The sequence below is a fragment of the Scyliorhinus torazame genome, chromosome 23 (assembly GCF_047496885.1).
Source record: "Scyliorhinus torazame isolate Kashiwa2021f chromosome 23, sScyTor2.1, whole genome shotgun sequence".
In the NCBI taxonomy this organism is placed as follows: Eukaryota; Metazoa; Chordata; class Chondrichthyes; order Carcharhiniformes; family Scyliorhinidae; genus Scyliorhinus; species Scyliorhinus torazame.
Genome location: NC_092729.1, coordinates 81,089,206 through 81,104,049, shown reverse-complemented (window position 1 = coordinate 81,104,049; position 14,844 = coordinate 81,089,206). Strand labels below are relative to the sequence as shown.

The 14,844-nt window shown below is 56.0% G+C and overlaps 2 protein-coding genes across 2 annotated transcripts in view; both read left to right on the top strand.

Moving 5' to 3' along the window:
• LOC140399786 (serine/threonine-protein kinase SBK1-like) overlaps positions 1-274 on the top strand; it is a 17,643-nt gene extending 17,369 nt beyond the window's left edge. The window contains exon 3 of the mRNA XM_072489266.1: positions 1-274. This exon is cut by the window's left edge and continues 1,026 nt beyond it. The gene's annotated coding sequence lies outside the window, so the exon portion shown is untranslated.
• Positions 1-14,844, top strand: part of LOC140399629 (immunoglobulin superfamily member 1-like) — a 646,087-nt gene that overhangs the window by 418,941 nt on the left and 212,302 nt on the right. The window lies entirely within an intron of this gene.

The window sequence follows — 14,844 nt, the reverse complement described above, 5'->3', positions numbered from 1 at the left end:
GGCCCCGCAATAGCAAGATCCTCCGCCGGGCTACCAGGGACGCAAAGGCCCGAATACCGGCCTCTTTCGCCTCCCGCACTCCCGGCTCGTCCCATACCCCAAATAGTGCCAACCCCTAGCTTGGCCTGACCCGGGCTTTCACCACCTTGGACACAGTCCTCGTTCTTTGAGAAGGTGACTGAACAGGTAGACGAGGGTAGAGCAGTTGATGTGGTGTATATGGATTTCAGCAAAGCGTTTGATAAGGTTCCCCACGGTAGGCTATTGCAGAAAATACGGAGGCTGGGGATTGAGGGTGATTTAGAGATGTGGATCAGAAATTGGCTAGCTGAAAGAAGACAGAGGGTGGTGGTTGATGGGAAATGTTCAGAATGGAGTACAGTCACAAGTGGAGTACCACAAGGATCTGTTCTGGGGCCGTTGCTGTTTGTCATTTTTATCAATGACCTAGAGGAAGGCGCAGAAGGGTGGGTGAGTAAATTTGCAGACGATACTAAAGTCGGTGGTGTTGTCGATAGTGTGGAAGGATGTAGCAGGTTACAGAGGGATATAGATAAGCTGCAGAGCTGGGCTGAGAGGTGGCAAATGGAGTTTAATGTAGAGAAGTGCGAGGTGATTCACTTTGGAAGGAATAACAGGAATGCGGAATATTTGGCTAATGGTAAAGTTCTTGAAAGTGTGGATGAGCAGAGGGATCTAGGTGTCCATGTACATAGATCCCTGAAAGTTGCCACCCAGGTTGATAGGGTTGTGAAGAAGGCCTATGGAGTGTTGGCCTTTATTGGTAGAGGGATTGAGTTCCGGAGTCGGGAGGTCATGTTGCAGCTGTACAGAACTCTGGTCCGGCCGCATTTGGAGTATTGCGTACAGTTCTGGTAACCGCATTATAGGAAGGACGTGGAGGCTTTGGAGCGGGTGCAGAGGAGATTTACCAGGATGTTGCCTGGTATGGAGGGAAAATCTTATGAGGAAAGGCTGATGGACTTGAGGTTGTTTTCGTTGGAGAGAAGAAGGTTAAGAGGAGACTTAATAGAGGCATACAAAATGATCAGGGGGTTGGATAGGGTGGACAGTGAGAGCCTTCTCCCGCGGATGGAAATGGCTGGCACGAGGGGACATAACTCTAAACTGAGGGGTAATAGATATAGGACAGAGGTCAGAGGTAGGTTCTTTACGCAAAGAGTGGTGAGGCCGTGGAATGCCCTACCTGCTACAGTAGTGAACTCGCCAACATTGAGGGCATTTAAAAGTTTATTGGATAAACATATGGATGATAATGGCATAGTGCAGGTTAGATGGCTTTTGTTTCGGTGCAACATCGTGGGCCGAAGGGCCTGTACTGCGCTGTATTGTTCTATGTTCTATGTTCTATGAAACCCCCTCCAAAACCCATCCAGCGCCGGGCACAACCAGAACATGTGGGCATGATTCGCCGGGCTTCCCGAGCACCTCCCGCATCTGTCCTCCACCCCAAAGAACCTACTCAACCTCGCCCCCGTCATATGCGCTCTGTGAGTAACTTTGAACTGTATTAGGCTGAGCCTGGCGCAAGAGGAGGAAGAATTAACCCTACTCAGGGCATCAGCCCACAGACCCTCATCTATCTCCTCCCCAAGCTCCTCCTCCCACTTGCCCTTTAACTCCTCCACCGAGGCCTCCTCCTCTTCCTTCAGCTCCTGGTAGATCGCCGAAACCTTGCCTTCTCATACACCCAAAATCACCCTGTCCCGAATCCCACGTGCCGGAAACAGCGGGAATTCCCTCACCTGCTGCCTCACAAATGCCCTCACTTGCATGTACCTGAAAGCGTTTCCCGGGGGTAACCCAAACTTCTCCTCCGGCGCCCCCCCAGGCTCGCGAACGTCCCGTCGATGGAACAGGTCCCCCATTCGTCTAATCCCTGCCCGATGCCAGCTCCGAAACCCCCCCCGTCCATCCTTCCCGGGACGAACCGATGGTTCTCCCGGATCGGGGACCACACCGAGGCCCCCACCTCGCGCCCGTGTCACCTCCACTGCCCCCAGATCTTCAGCGTCGCCGCCACCACCGGACTCGTGGTTGTACCTTGTCGGCGAGAGCGGCAGCGGTGCCATCACCAGCGTCCCCAGGCTCGTGCCCACACAGGACGCCATCTCTAGCCTCTTCCACGCCGCCCCCTCCCCCTCCATTACCCACTTACAGATCATCGCCACATTGGCTGCCCAATAATAGCCGCACAAACTCGGCAGCGCCAGCCCCCCCCCCTGTCCCTGCTACGCTCCAGAAACACCCTCGTCACCCTCGAGGTCTTATTCGCCCACACACATCCCATGATGCTCCTGCTTACCCGTTTGACAAAGGCCTTGGGGATCAAAATGGGAAGGCACTGGAACACAAAGAGGAACCTCAGGAGGACCGTCATTTTAACCGACTGCACCCTACCCGCCAGCGAGAGTGGCAGCATATCCCATCTTTTAAAATCCTCCTCCATCTGCTCCACCAACCGCGTCAAATTGAGCTTGTGCAGGGCCCCCCAACTCCTAGCTACTTGGATCCCTAGATACCGAAAGCTCCTTTCCTCCCTCCTCAGTGGTAGCTCGTCTATCCCCCTTCCCTGGTCCCCTGGATGCACCACAAAGAGCTCACTTTTCCCTACATTGAGCTTATACCCCGAGAAGTCCCCAAACTCCCTCAGGATCCGCAAGACCTCGGCCATCCCCTCCACTGGATCTGCCACATACAGCAACAGGTCGTCCGCATATAGCGACACCCGATATTCCTCCCCCCCTCGGACCAGTCCCCTCCATTTCCTGGACTCCCTCAATGCCATGGCCAGAGGCCCAATTGCCAGTGCAAACAACAAGGGGGACGGGGACACCCCTGCCTCATCCCCCGGTACAGCCGAAAGTACTCCGACCTCCGCCGATTCGTAGCCACACTCGCCACTAGGCCTCTATATAGCAGCCTGACCCAGCTGATGAACCCCTTCCCGAACCCAAACCTCCGCAACACTTCCCAAAGATACCCCCACTCCACCCGATCAAAGGCCTTCTCCGCGTCCATAGCTGCCACTACCTCCGCCTCTCCCTCCACCGAGGGCATCATAATCACGCTGAGGAGCCTCCGCACATTTGTGTTTAGCTGCCTGCCCTTCACAAATCCCGTCTGGTCCTCATGGATCACCCCCGGGACACAGTCCTCAATTCTCGCAGCCAGCACCTTCGCCAGCAACTTAGCGTCAACATTGAGGAGCGAGATCGGTCTATACGACCCACATTGCAATGGATCCTTGTCCCGCTTCGAGATCAAAGAGATCAGCGCCCTGGACATTGTCGGGGGCAAGGTCCCCCCCTCCCTCGCCTTATTGAAAGTCCTCACTAGCAACGGGCCCAGCAGGTCCACGTATTTCCTGTAGAATTCAAACGGGAACCCATCCGGCCCCGGGACCTTCCCCGCCTGCATGCTCCCCAATCCTTTAACCAGCTCCTCCAGCCCAATCAGCGCCCCCAAACCAGCCACCTCCTCCTCCTCCACCCTCGGGAACCTCAGCTGATCGAGGAATCGTCGCATCCCCTCCTCCCCCGCTGGGGGCTCAGACCTGTACACATCCCCATAGAAGTCCCTAAATACCTCATTTATTCTCACCGCACTCCGCACCGTATTCCCCCCTCTATCCCTAACTCCACCAATCTCCCTCGCTGCCTCCCTTTTACGGAGCTGATGTGCCAGCATCCGACTCGCCTTCTCCCCATACTCATACATCGCCCCCTGCGCTTTACTCCACTGTGCCTCTGCTTTCCCCGTGGTCATCGGGTCGAATTCCGTCTGGAGGTTCTGTCGCTCCCGAAGTAGCCCCTCCTCGGGGGGCCTCTGCATACCTCCTGTCCACCCTTAATATCTCCCCCACCAACCTCTCCCTCTCCCTCCCCTCTCTCTTCTCCCTGTGGGCCCTAATGGAGATTAGCTCTCCCCTGACCGCCGCCTTCAGCGCCTCCCAGACTACGCCCCCCTGCACCTCCCCGTTGTCGTTGGCCTCCAAGTATCTTTCAATGCACCCCCGTACCCGCCCGCGCACCCCCTCCTCCGCCAACAGTCCCACATCCAGGCGCCACAGCGGGCGCTGGTCCCTCTCCTCCCCCAACTCCAGCTCCACCCAGTGCGGGGCGTGGTCCGAGATGGCTATGGCCAAATATTCCGTTCCCTCCACTTTCGGGGTTAGCGCCCGACTCAAAATGAAAAAAATCTATCCGGGAGTAGGCTCTATGGACGTGGGGGAAAAGAAGGAAAATTCCCTGGCCAGCGGCCTGGCAAACCTCCGTGGATCCACTCCCCCCATCTGATCCATAAACCCCCTGAGCACCTTGGCCGTAGCCGGCCTCTTACCCGTCCTGGACCTAGAGCGGTCCAGTGTTGGGTCCAGCACCGTGTTGAAGTCCCCCCCCCGCCGCCATTATCAAGCTTCCTGCCCCCAGATCCGGAATCCGACCCAGCATGCGTTTCATAAATCCGTCATTATCCCAATGCGGGGCCTATACGTTTACCAGTACCAACCGCACCCCCTGCAACCCACCGCTCACCATCACGTATCGACCTCCATTATCCGCTACGATATTCAGTGCCTCGAACGACACCCGCTTCCCCACCAGTATTGCCACCCCTCTGTTCTTCGCATCCAGCCCTGAATGGAATACCTGCCCTACCCATCCCTTTCTCAGCCTGACCTGGGGCGACATTCTCCGACCCCCCCCGGCCGGGTCGGAGGGGCAGGCGTGAATCCCGCCCCCGTCGGTTGCCGAAGTCTCCGGCACCGGATATTCGGGGGGGGGGCGATCTCTCCCCGGGGCGGGGGGGGGGGGGCCCACGGTGGCCTGGCCCGCGATCGGAGCCCACCAATCCGCGGGCGGGCCTGTGCCGTGGGGGGGGGGGGCCGCTCTTTCCCTTCCGCCTCCGCCACGGCCTCCACCATGGCGGAGGCGGAAGAGACACTCCCCACTGCGCATGCGCCGGGAAAGCGTCGGCGGACGCTGACGCTCCCGCGCACGCGCCGCCCAGGGATGTCATTCCCGCGCCAGCTGGCGGGGCGGGAATCCCTCCGGCGCCGGCCTAGCCCCCCCATTGTCGGGGCTCGGCCCCCAAAGATGCGGAGGATTCCGCACCTTTGGGGCGGCGCGATGCCCGTCTGATTGGCGCCGTCTTGGGCGCCAGTCGGCGGGCATCGCGCCGTTTCCGGAGAATTTCGCCACCTTCGGAGGCGCCTCCTGGAGCATGACCACGTCCGCCTTCAGTCCCTTTAAGTGTGCGAACATCCGGGCAAGTTATCAGCCGGATTTGGGGGGCTAAACGCCCCCCCCCCTGCCGACTAGCCATCTCCTTTTCTAGGCCAGCCACGTGCCCGCGCCTCCCGCACCCTCCAGTCCACCAGGCGGGGGACCCCCGCCCCGACCCCCTCTCCTACTTCCAGCTCCCCTTTGGCCAACGCAGCGGCAACCCAGTCCCGCCTCCCCCCCCCGCTAGATCCACATCTCGCCATTTTGCTCCCCCCCCATGACGCTCCCCTAAGTCAGCTGACTCCTGCTGACCCCGGCCTCTCCCGCCGTTCCATCGACCCCCCCACCCCCCAGCGTGAGAATCCCCCTTCCCCCCCCCACCCCTTGGCAGTCAGCGCGCGCTCCGCTCCACCCTCTTCCTCCCTGGGGGCCCTCCAACGCCAACGCCCACACTCTCCCACAGCCCCCACGTCAAATCCATTCGCCCATCCCCACCCAGCGCGCAAACAAAAAGAACGTTCCCCAAACGCGGTAAACACGGTAAACATCCCCCCCCCCCCACCCCCGCCACGACAAACCCTCAATCCGAGTCCAACTCTTCAGACTGGATAAAGTTCCGCGCCTCCTCAGGCGTTTCGAAGTAGCGGTGTCGATCTTGGAACGCCACCCACAATCGCGCTGGCTGCAGCATCCCGAACTTCACCCCCCCCTTCCGACGGAGAACCGCCTTAGCCCGGTTAAAACCAACCCTCTTCTTAGACACCTCCGCACTCCAGTCCTGGTCGATTCGGATCTCCGTGTTCTCCCACCTGCTGCTCCGCTCTTTCTTGGCCCATCTCGTGACGCACTCTCTGTCCTCCACTCCTTCAGGGAGACCCAGAATCCGAAGATTCTTCCTCCTCGACCTGTTCTCCAGGTCCTCGAATCTTTCCGCCCCCCTCTTGCGCAGCGCCTCGTGCGCCCCCCCCTTCACCGCCAGGCCCAAGATCTCGGCCTCGTTCTCCGAGGCTTTTTGCCGCACCCCCCGGATCGCCGCCCCTTGGGCCTTCTGGGTCTAAGTCAAAGAGATCTAGGAGTACAGGTCCACAGGTCATTGAAAGGGGCTACACAGGTGGAGAAGGTAGTCAAGAAGGCATACGGCATGCTTGCCTTCATTGGCCGGGGCATTGAGTATAAGAATTGGCAAGTCATGTTGCAGCTGTATAGAACCTTAGTTAGGCCACACTTGGAGTATAGTGTTCAATTCTGGTCGCCACACTACCAGAAGGATGTGGAGGCTTTAGAGAGGGTGCAGAAGAGATTTACCAGAATGTTGCCTGGTACGGAGGGCATTAGCTATGAGGAGCGGTTGAATAAACTCGGTTTGTTCTCACTGGAACGACGGAGGTTGAGGGGCGACCTGATAGAGGTCTACAAAATTATGAGGGGCATAGACAGAGTGGATAGTCAGAGGCTTTTCCCCAGGGTAGAGGGGTCAATTACTAGGGGGCAGAGGTTTAAGGTGAGAGGGGCAAGGTTTAGAGTAGATGTACGAGGCAAGTTTTTTACGCAGAGGGTAGTGGGTGCCTGGAACTCGCTACCGGAGGAGGTGGTGGAAGCAGGGACGATAGTGACATTTAAGGGGCATCTTGACAAATATATGAATAGGATGGGAATAGAGGGATACGGACCCAGGAAGTGTAGAAGATTGTAGTTTAGTCGGGCAGCATGGTCGGCACGGGCTTGGAGGGCCGAAGGGCCTGTTCCTGTGCTGTACATTTCTTTGTTCTTTGTTCTTGTCTCCACGAGCTTCTCAATCGCCGCCTTGATTGGCGCCAGCATTTCTGTCCTCAGCTCCTCAAAGCAGTGTTTAAGAAACTCCCACGCTGCTTGGTCTCCGCTCGCCGCCATCTTGCTTCTCCTCCCTCGCACTTTCCGCTGCCCCAGGATCACATTTCTTCAGCCGCTCCACTCCTGGTCCAATCCATATACTGCCGGGGGGGGGGGCCTTGCTGTCACCTTCCCACACTGGAAGCCGTCTGAAGAGCCCCAAGGTCCGTTCCCGGCGGGAGCTGCCGAACATGGCCGCAACCGGAAGACCGAAACCCTGACCTTTGAACCTCACGCGAAGCCTAACCCTGAACCCCGACCCCTCAACCAACACGAATGACGAAGGCTCCGAATCCCTCTGCCCCGTGCAGACAGAAACCCCCCCGACCCCCAACTTGAAAGAACATCTTCCTTCGAGACAGGGTTGTTGAGTGTCTATGTACCCCCCAACACCCTCCCCCCGCCCCCCCCCCCGAAATAAACTCGACCTGCCTCCTGCTGGCCCACCCATCGACCTGACCTGATCCGATCCCTTCCGTTTGCCTCTCGGTACCCTCCCGAGAGCCTACCTCCCGGCTGCCCGTATCACTGGCTAAGCCAAGAACCGCCATCCAAACATCTCTGCTGAATTCAACGTCTACACGGCCCCAGGTGTCTGCGATCCCACCTTCCACTTAATGACTGTCGACGAGGTTTATAACGTGTGTTTCGTAATCAAAAATTTAGTATGGAATCTGTAAACATCATTTACAATAAAGGCCTCTTCGAACCAACTCTCTCTGTCTCACAATTTCATAATCCAGGCCGACACTCCCCCGGTGCCAGTACTGAGGGAGCGCTGCACTGTCGGAGGGAGATGTCTATACTCTAGGATTTGAGCTCCATAATCCAGGCCCACACTCCCCCTTGTGCCAGTACTGAGGGAGCGCCGCACTGTCGGGGGTAGATGTCTATACTCTAGGATTTGAGCTCCATAATCCAGGCCCACACTCCCCCCGGTGCCAGTACTGAGGGAGCGCTGCACTGTCGGAGGGAGATGTATATACTCTAGGATTTGAGCTCCATAATCCAGGCCGACACTCCCCCCGGTGCCAGTACTGAGGGAGCGCTGCACTGTCGGAGGGAGATGTCTATACTCTAGGATTTGAGCTCCACAATCCAGGCCGACACTACCCCCGGTGCCAGTACTGAGGGAGCGCTGCACTGTCGGAGGAAGATGTCTATACTCTAGGATTTGAGCGCTATAATCCAGGCCCACACTCCCCCCGGTGCCAGTACTGAGGGAGCGCTGCACTGTCGGAGGGAGATGTATATACTCTAGGATTTGAGCTCCATAATCCAGGCCAACACTCCCCCCGGTGCCAGTACTGAGGGAGCGCTGCACTGTCAGAGGGAGATGTCTACACTCTAGGATTTGAGCTCCATAATCCAGGCCCACACTCCCCCCGGTGCCAGTACTGAGGGAGCGCTGCACTGTCGGAGGTAGATGCATATACTCTAGGATTTGAGCACCATAATCCAGGCCCACACTCCCCCCGGTGCCAGTACTGAGGGAGCGCTGCACTGTCGGAGGGAGATGTCTATACTCTAGGATTTGAGCACTATAATCCATGCCGACACTCCCCCCGGTGCCAGTACTGAGGGAGCGCTGCACTGTCGGAGATAGATGTCTATACTCTGGGATTTGAGCTCCATAATCCAGGCTGACACTCACCCCGGTGCCAGTACTGAGGGAGCGCTGCACTGTCGGAGGTAGATGTATGTACTCTAGGATTTGAGCTCCATAATCCAGGCCAACACTCCCCCCGGCGCCAGTACTGAGGGAGCGCCGTACTGTCGGGGGTAGATGTCTATACTCTAGGATTTGAGCTCCATAATCCAGGCCTACACTCCCCCCGGTGCCAGTACTGAGGGAGCGCTGCACTGTCGGAGGGAGATGTATATACTCTAGGATTTGAGCTCCATAATCCAGGCCGACACTCCCCCCGGTGCCAGTACTGAGGGAGCGCTGCACTGTCGGAGGGAGATGTCTATACTCTAGGATTTGAGCTCCACAATCCAGGCCGACACTGCCCCCGGTGCCAGTACTGAGGGAGCGCTGCACTGTCGGAGGGAGATGTCTATACTCTAGGATTTGAGCTCCATGATCCAGGCCGACACTCCCCCCGGTGCCAGTACTGAGGGAGCGCTGCACTGTCGGAGGGAGATGTCTATACTCTAGGATTTGAGCTCCACAATCCAGGCCGACACTGCCCCCGGTGCCAGTACTGAGGGAGCGCTGCACTGTCGGAGGGAGATGTCTATACTCTAGGATTTGAGCGCTATAATCCAGGCCCACACTCCCCCCGGTGCCAGCACTGAGCGAGCGCTGCACTGTCGGAGGGAGATGTATATACTCTAGGATTTGAGCTCCATAATCCAGGCCAACACTCCCCCCGGTGCCAGTACTGAGGGAGCGCCGCACTGTCAGAGGGAGATGTCTACACTCTAGGATTTGAGCACCATAATCCAGGCCGACACTCCCCCGGTGCCAGTACTGAGGGAGCGCTGCACTGTCGGAGGGAGATGTATATACGCTAGGATTTGAGCTCCATAATCCAGGCCAACACTCCCCCCGGTGCCAGTACTGAGGGAGCGCTGCACTGTCGGAGGGAGATGTATATACTCTAGGATTTGAGCTCCATAATCCAGGCCGACACTCCCCCCGGTGCCAGTACTGAGGGAGCACTGCACTGTCGGAGGGAGATGTATATACTCTAGGATTTGAGCTCCATAATCCAGGCCGACACTCCCCCCGGTGCCAGTACTGAGGGAGCGCTGCACTGTCGGAGGGAGATGTCTATACTCTAGGATTTGAGCTCCATAATCCAGGCCGACACTCCCCCCGGTGCCAGTACTGAGGGAGCGCTGCACTGTCGGAGGGAGATGTCTATACTCTAGGATTTGAGCTCCATAATCCAGGCCCACACTCCCCCCGGTGCCAGTACTGAGGGAGCGCTGCACTGTCGGAGGTAGATGCATATACTCTAGGATTTGAGCACCATAATCCAGGCCCACACTCCCCCCGGTGCCAGTACTGAGGGAGCGCTGCACTGTCGGAGGGAGATGTCTATACTCTAGGATTTGAGCTCCATAATCCAGGCTGACACTCACCCCGGTGCCAGTACTGAGGGAGCGCTGCACTGTCGGAGATAGATGTCTATACTCTAGGATTTGAGCTCCATAATCCAGGCTGACACTCACCCCGGTGCCAGTACTGAGGGAGCGCTGCACTGTCGGAGGTAGATGTATGTACTCTAGGATTTGAGCTCCATAATCCAGGCCAACACTCCCCCCGGCGCCAGTACTGAGGGAGCGCTGCACTGTCGGAGGGAGATGTCTATACTCTAGGATTTGAGCTCCATAATCCAGGCCAACACTCCCCCCGGTGCCAGTACTGAGGGAGCGCTGCACTGTCGGAGGGAAATGTCTATACTCTAGGATTTGAGCGCTATAATCCAGGCCCACACTCCCCCCGGTGCCAGTACTGAGGGAGCACCGCACTGTCGGAGGGAGATGTATGTACTCTAGGATTTGAGCTCCATAATCCAGGCCAACACTCCCCCCGGCGCCAGTACTTAGGGAGCGCTGCACTGTCGGAGGAAGATGTCTATACTCTAGGATTTGAGCTCCATAATCCAGGCCAACACTCCCCCCGGTGCCAGTACTGAGGGAGCGCTGCACTGTCGGAGGGAAATGTCTATACTCTAGGATTTGAGCGCTATAATCCAGGCCCACACTCCCCCCGGTGCCAGTACTGAGGGAGCACTGCACTGTTGGATTACCTCAGTGACCCCTGTAGCTGCACCTAAAAGATGATCTGACTGAAGGTCGATTAGTCCAAGACAGGGTGACAGCTGATCGAGAGGACGTTGGTTAACAAATGAGAAACTGAGACCAAAGAGAGCGATAGACGTGTCTCTAAATGTGGAAGATGTGAAACATCAGCCTCAGCATGACAGAGCAGGCCAGGCGCGATATTCTGAAGCACTTGCTCAGAAAGAGATTCGCCTCGGCGCTGGATTTTGACGGGCCAGATTCCAGCTGAGTATATACCTTTGAAACCGAATGATCCGCCAAAGTCGCCAATGCAGCACGCCAAGCGGGACCAGACCGAACAAGTTTCAGACGGCGGCGCAAAGGTCGCGTGAACCGCCAATGGCAACAGGCACACGTTTATTTTAGAGGCTAGCGCAGTTTAATAATTGTGTGTGCAGTGCAGTACACACTCTGACCAGCAGGGCAATATATTGTTAATCCAGGCTATGAGTGGGTCTATCCTGGGTTACTTGGGGAGCAAACAGTTACACAGGATCAAGCATGCATATGTTTTTTCTATTAACACGGAAAAAGGTGCTAGAAGATGGAACATACAGTCCCAGAAGGAGGCCATTCGGCCCATCGAGTCTGCACCGAACCACTTAAGCCCTCACCTCCACCCCATCCCCGTAACCCAATGACCCCTCCTAACCTTTTTTGGGGTCACGAAGGGGCAACTTATCGCGGCCAATCCACCCAACCCGCCCGTCTTTGGACTGTGGGAGGAAACCGGAGTACCTGGAGGAACCCCACGCAGACACGGGGAGGACGTGCAGACTCCGCACAGACAGTGACCCAAGCCGGGAATCGAACCCGGGACCCTGGAGCTGTGTAGCAACTGTGCTATCCACAATGCTACCGTGCCGCCTGAAAATCAAATGAAAATTGATGTTTGAATCTTTCGTTTGGTATCAAAAGGGGGCCGATACTATCTCACTCTCTGACTCTCTCTCTCAATGTCTCTCACATTCACTGTATTTTCCTCTCCTTCTAACTCTGTCTCTCTCTGTCTCTCTCTCTTTCTTGCACAAACTCTCTCCCTCTGTCTTCAATATGTCTCTGTCTGGCTCCCTCTCTGTCTCTGGGAGTGTTTGATGGGGACAGTGTCGAGGGAGCTTTACTCTGTATCTAACCCCGTGCTGTACCTGTCCTGGGAGTGTTTGATGGGGACAGTGTAGAGGGAGCTTTACTCTGTATCTAACCCTATGCTGTACCTGTCCTGGGAGTGTTTGATGGGGACAGTGTCGAGGGAGCTTTACTCTGTATCTAACCCCGTGCTGTACCTGTCCTGGGAGTGTTTGATGGGGACAGTGTAGAGGGAGCTTTACTCTGTATCTAACCCCGTGCTGTACCTGTCCTGGGAGTGTTTGATGGGGACGGTGTAGAGGGAGCTTTACTCTGTATCTAACCCCGTGCTGTACCTGTCCTGGGAGTGTTTGATGGGGACAGTGTAGAGGGAGCTTTACTCTGTATCTAACCCCGTGCTGTACCTGTCCTGGGAGTGTTTGATGGGGACAGTGTAGAGGGAGCTTTACTCTGTATCTAACCCCGTGCTGTACCTGTCCTGGGAGTGTTTGATGGGGACAGTGTAGAGGGAGCTTTACTCTGTATCTAACCCCGTGCTGTACCTGTCCTGGGAGTGTTTGATGGGGACAGTGTAGAGGGAGCTTTACTCTGTATCTAACCCCGTGCTGTACCTGTCCTGGGAGTGTTTGATGGGGACAGTGTAGAGGGAGCTTTACTCTGTATCTAACCCCGTGCTGTACCTGTCCTGTGAGTGTTTGATGGGGACAGTGTGGAGGGAGCTTTACTCTGTATCTAACCCTGTGCTGCACCAGTCCTGGGAGAGTTTGACGGGGACAGTGCAGAGGGAGCTTTACTCTGTATCTAACCTCATGCTGTACCTGTCCTGGGTGTGTTTGATGGGGACAGTGTAGAGGGAGCTTTACTCTGTATCTAACCCCGTGCTGTACCTGTCCTGGGAGTGTTTGATGGGGACAGTGTAGAGGGAATATTACTCTGTATCTAACCCCGTGCTGTGCCTGTCCTGGGAGTGTTTGATGGGGACAGTGTAGAGGGAGCTTTACTCTGTATCTAACCCCGTGCTGTACCTGTCCTGGGAGTCTTTGATGGGGACAGTGTAGAGGGAGCTTTACTCTGTGTCTAACCGCGTGCTGTACCTGTCCTGGGAGTCTTTGTTGGGAACAGTGCAGAGGGAGCTTTACTCTGTATCTAACCCCGTGCTGTACCTGTCCTGGGAGTGTTTGATGGGGACAGTGTAGATGGAGCTTTACTCTGTATCTAACCCCGAGCTGTACCTGTCCTGGGAGTGTTTGATGGGGACAGTGTAGAGGGAGCTTTCCTCTGTATCTAACCCCGTACTGTACCTGTCCTGGGAGTGTTTGATGGGGACAGTGCAGAGGAGGCTTTACTCTGTATCTAACCCCGTGCTGTACCTGTCCTGGGAGTGTTTGATGCGGACAGTGTAGAGGGAGCTTTACTCTGTATCTAACCCCGAGCTGTACCTGTCCTGTGAGTGTTTGATGGGGACAGTGTGGAGGGAGCTTTACTCTGTATCTAACCCCATGCTGTACCTGTCCTGGGAGTGTTTTATGGGGACAGTGTAGAGGGAGCTTTACTCTGTATCTAACCCCGTGATGTACCTGTCCTCAGAGTGTTTGATGGGGACAGTGTAGAGGGAGCTTTACTCTGTATCTAACCCCGTGCTGTCCCTGTCCTGGGAGTGTTTGATGGGGACAGTGCAGAGGGAGCTTTACTCTGTATCTAACCCCGTGCTGAACCTGTCCTGGGAGTGTTTGATGGGGACAGTGTAGAGGAAGCTTTACTCTGTATCTAACCCCTCGCTGTACCTGTCCTGGGAGTGTTTGATGGGGACAGTGCAGAGGGAGCTTTACTCTGTATCTAACCCCGTGCTGTACCTGTCCTGGGAGTGTTTGATGGGGACAGTGTAGAAGGAGCTTTACTCTGTATCTAACCCCGTGCTGTACCTGTTCTGGGAGTGTTTTATGGGGACAGTGCAGAGGGAGCTTTACTCTGTATCTAACCCCGAGCTGTACCTGTCCTGGGAGTGTTTGATGGGGACAGTGTAGAGGGAGCTTTCCTCTGTATCTAACCCCGTACTGTACCTGTCCTGGGAGTGTTTGATGGGGACAGTGCAGAGGAGGCTTTACTCTGTATCTAACCCCGTGCTGTACCTGTCCTGGGAGTGTTTGATGGGGACAGAGTAGAGGGAGCTTTACTCTGTATCTAACCGCGTGCTGTACCTGTCCTGGGAGTGTTTGATGCGGACAGTGTAGAGGGAGCTTTACTCTGTATCTTACCCCGAGCTGTACCTGTCCTGTGAGTGTTTGATGGGGACAGTGTGGAGGGAGCTTTACTCTGTATCTAACCCCATGCTGTACCTGTCCTGGGAGTGTTTGATGGGGACAGTGTAGAGGGAGCTTTACTCTGTATTTAACCCCGTGATGTACCTGTCCTCAGAGTGTTTGATGGGGACAGTGTAGAGGGAGCTTTACTCTGTATCTAACCCCGTGCTGTCCCTGTCCTGGCAGTGTTTGATGGGGACAGTGTCGAGGGAGCTTTACTCTGTATCTAACCCCGTGCTGTACCTGTCCTGGGAGTGTTTGATGGGGACAGTGCAGAGGGAGCTTTACTCTGTATCTAACCCCGTGCTGTACCTGTCCTGGGAGTGTTTGATGGGGACAGTGTAGAAGGAGCTTTACTCTGTATCTAACCCCGTGCTGTACCTGTCCTGGGAGTGTTTGATGGGGACAGTGTAGAGGGAGATTTACTCTGTATCTAACCCCTCGCTGTACCTGTCCTGGGAGTGTTTGATGAGGACAGTGTAGAGGGAGCTTTACTCTGTATCTAACCCCGTGCTGTACCTGTCCTGGGAGTGTTTGATGGGGAC